Below are 3,690 nucleotides of genomic sequence, written 5' to 3' on the forward strand. Positions count from 1 at the left end.
GGGAGGGGGGGGGGGGGGGGAGAGGAAGATTTAACAACCATAACTTTTTTTTTTGAAGCTCTTACAACAAGAAAATGGAGGGGACACATCTGGGTGGGAGGGGGGAGAGGGAGGAGGGAGGGAGGTTTCGGTGATGGGCCACAATAACTAACTACATTGTATATTGACAAAATAAAAATTAAAAAAAAAAGAAAAACTCTAAAAAGGTTTGAGAGATTATTAAAAAATAAATGAATATACCCTGGCAAAATAAATAAATAAATAAATAAAGCCCTCAGAACCACGTCCATGAACCAGGGCATGATCCTTACAATTCAATCACCTCCCCAAGCTCCCACCTTTCAATCATCACGATAGGATTTCCCACCATCTCAACACTGTCACAGTGAGGGCCAAGTTTCCAATACCTGGAACTTTGGGGGACACGACTTAAGCTTTAGTGAGTTTGGGTGGGGGGATATTCAATCCACAGTACCTACAGATATGTACAATCAATTATGTTTCAATAAAAAAAAAAAGAAGTATATTCCCTACAAATTCACTAAACACAACAGACATTTATCAGTCTTTATGTTGCAGAACTTCTCAGCATTTGACACTCACCCCTTACTGAAATTTAACAATTCCTTCACTTATAAATGCAGCCAACAAAACACAGCAGTATTACCAGGACCTGTGATTTTGTCCCCAATAAAAATCACAGGTATCCTCATCCCCCATAACAGTTGTTGCAAAGGTCTCAAAATATACATTCAGCACTACTTTGAAATTATAGTAATTATGAGAATTGCCACTGGGTATTGTTATTCAATGAGTTAATAAAGAAGCATATATACTTTTATATCACAAATTTATTTCTAATATTTGAAAACTATATTTCAATGCAATTGGTTTACACTCTCATCTTTTGCATTTTATTTCACACATTTAAAAACTTTGGCATCCCTAGACTGTCAGAGGAGTCTAAGGCACAAATAAAAAAAAAATTAAGTCACCTCCTAGAGGTTCTTATCTATAATTGTGGCTTCAGTTATCACCAACTCACACATAAGTATCTTCAGCTTAGACCTTTTCTCTGAACTCCAAACCTGTACATCCAACTGTTCAGCCAAGAGCAACCTTTGACTATCTCAAAGTTATCTGAAACTCAGTACATTCAAAGTTAAATTCATGACAGTCCCCCTCTCAAACTCTTCAGCCTGGCAGAGGGGGCCCTGCATGATCCAGCCGTGCCTGCCCCCAGCCTCACATTGTGCAGACATGTCCTCACTCTTTGCCCTCCAGCCTCCCCTTTCAATCCTTTGTAGCCCACATTCTCCCTCCCACAGGGGTATGGTCACAGCTGCTTCACTGCTCCCTCGTCTCACCCTCAGCCTTTGCCTAGTTAACATTCACTCCCCACATCTCAGCTCTCAGCAAAGCCTTCCCTGGCCTCCTAACTGTGTCAAATTGCCCCATTAGAGAGACTCACATGTGCCATGTACCCCTCCTACATAGAACTCACCTCTGCTGCAATATTACTTTTGTTTTAGTATTATTTCTTAATGTTGGTCTCCCCGCCTGGTCACAAATTCCCTGAGGACAGGAACTGAGTCTATTTTTAGCACCACTGTATTCTCAGCATCTTTGCACAATGTCTAGCTCATAACTGGTATTCAATAAACATTTGTTAACTAGGTGACAATTAATTAATTAATTTAAGTCCATGGATTCTACAGTGTAGGGGGGATAGGTATAAATCCAGCATTCAAAATAATTATTATTTAATTCCAACTGTAATAAGTGTTACCAAGAAAAAAATGGTGTGCCATGAGAACTTAGAACTGGGGAACCTGATCTAGTTAGTCCAGATTAGTTAATGAAGATTACCCCAAAGAAGTAACATTTGAGCTGAGACCTGAAAGATGAGAAGAAATTGTCCAGATGAATGAGGGACCAGCATTTTAGGCAAAGGGATCAACATGTGTATAGTGTCTGTTGCAGGAGGAGCTTCATAGTTTCAAAATGCTGAAAGGTGGTTTTCAGGGCTGGAGTGCTGAGAATGAGAGGGCAGGTAGCACAATGTGAGACTGGAGAGGAAACCAGGGACCAAATCATATAGATCTTTATAGTCCAAGGTAAGGGTATGGTAGATTGCAAAAATGGTTGCAATTCTTCCCCCTCCCTTGATCTAGCCTGTTTGCAATATAACTTTGCAGCTTTTACTATCAAGAAGTGAAGTCCATTTCCTTATCCCTTGAATATGAGCTGGCCTTGTCTCTTCCTTGGGCCAAAAGAATGCAGAGAAAGTGATGTACCAGTTCTGAGCCTGGGCCTCAAGGTGTCTTGTAGCCTCTACTCTTTCTTTTAAAACTCTGCCTACATCCTGGAGCATGAGAGACATGTGAAGCAAAGCCCAGCCACCCGAGGTGAGTCTCTTTTAGTTCAGTATATTCTCAGCTGATCCATCATCTGACCCCAGAGTCATGAGTGAGTCCTGCCAAATCCAGAAGAATCACCCTGGTGAGTCCAGACCAAGTTACCAATCATAAGCCATAAATGCTTCTTGGTTCAGGCCACTAAGTTAGATGTAGTTTGTTACACAGCAAAAGCTAACTGATACCACGATTTTATTCTGAGATTCACGGGAAGCCACCAGAGGGATTTAAACAGATGAGTGGCAGGGTCAGATGTGCTTTTGTAAAAATTACTCTGATTGCTATGAACAATGTGTAAAGAAAGGGTAAGCCTAGCTCAGAGAACAGTTAGCAGGCATTTTGTCATCCAGGAAGAGATGATGGCCACCTGCCCTGGGGGTGGCAGTGGATGTGATGAGAAGTGAATGGGCACGAGAGTGCTTCAGGGAGTCAAATCAACAAGACTTGGTGATTGATTCAGTGCTGAGAGTAGGGAGAGAAAATGTCAATAATGAATCCTCAGTTCCTGCTTGAGCAGATGGGAAGACAGTTGTATTAGCTGGAGTTCTCCAGAGAAACAGAACCCATAGGATGGGAATATAGACATATGTATATCTGGGCAACTCGTGGTCCAGCCAAGTTGACACAAAAAATTCACCATCACAGTGGTGCTCCCAGTTATTGAGATGAGGAAGCTGGGGAGGAACAGGTTTGGAGGCAAAGGTGATGAACTCAGTATAAGGCTCAGCGGACCAAGGGTGTTCTGACCAGGCCCAAGACATTCCAGGGAATTCTTCTTGTTTTTTTTTTTAATTTTTTAATTTATTATTTGCATATTCATTCTTACCAATCATGATATTTCTTTATGCTGCACTTTAACCAACATATCATGTCCCAAACTCCCTCCCTCTCTCTCCCACACCATCTCTAGTATCCTTTGGTTTGTTCTCTGCTTCTGAAAGCTCAACGCATTCTTGTGGTCTTTTCTTTCTTTCTTCATTCTTTTCTTCTTCCTTCCCACCCTACCTCCCTTCCGTTCTTCCTAACAGCCACTTATGAGTGAGAACATGTGGTATCTCTGTTTCTTTGTCTGGCTAAGCTCAACGCATTCTTGTGGTCTTTTCTTTCTTTCTTCATTCTTTTCTTCTTCCTTCCCACGCTACCTCCCTTCCGTTCTTCCTAACAGCCACTTATGAGTGAGAACATGTGGTATCTCTGTTTCTTTGTCTGGCCTATTTCACTTAACATAATTTTCTCCTGACTCATCCATGTTGCTCCAAATGGCCGAATTCCA

This window comes from Galeopterus variegatus, unplaced genomic scaffold (assembly GCF_000696425.1).
Source record: "Galeopterus variegatus unplaced genomic scaffold, G_variegatus-3.0.2 Scaffold3476, whole genome shotgun sequence".
Lineage (NCBI taxonomy): Eukaryota > Metazoa > Chordata > Mammalia > Dermoptera > Cynocephalidae > Galeopterus > Galeopterus variegatus.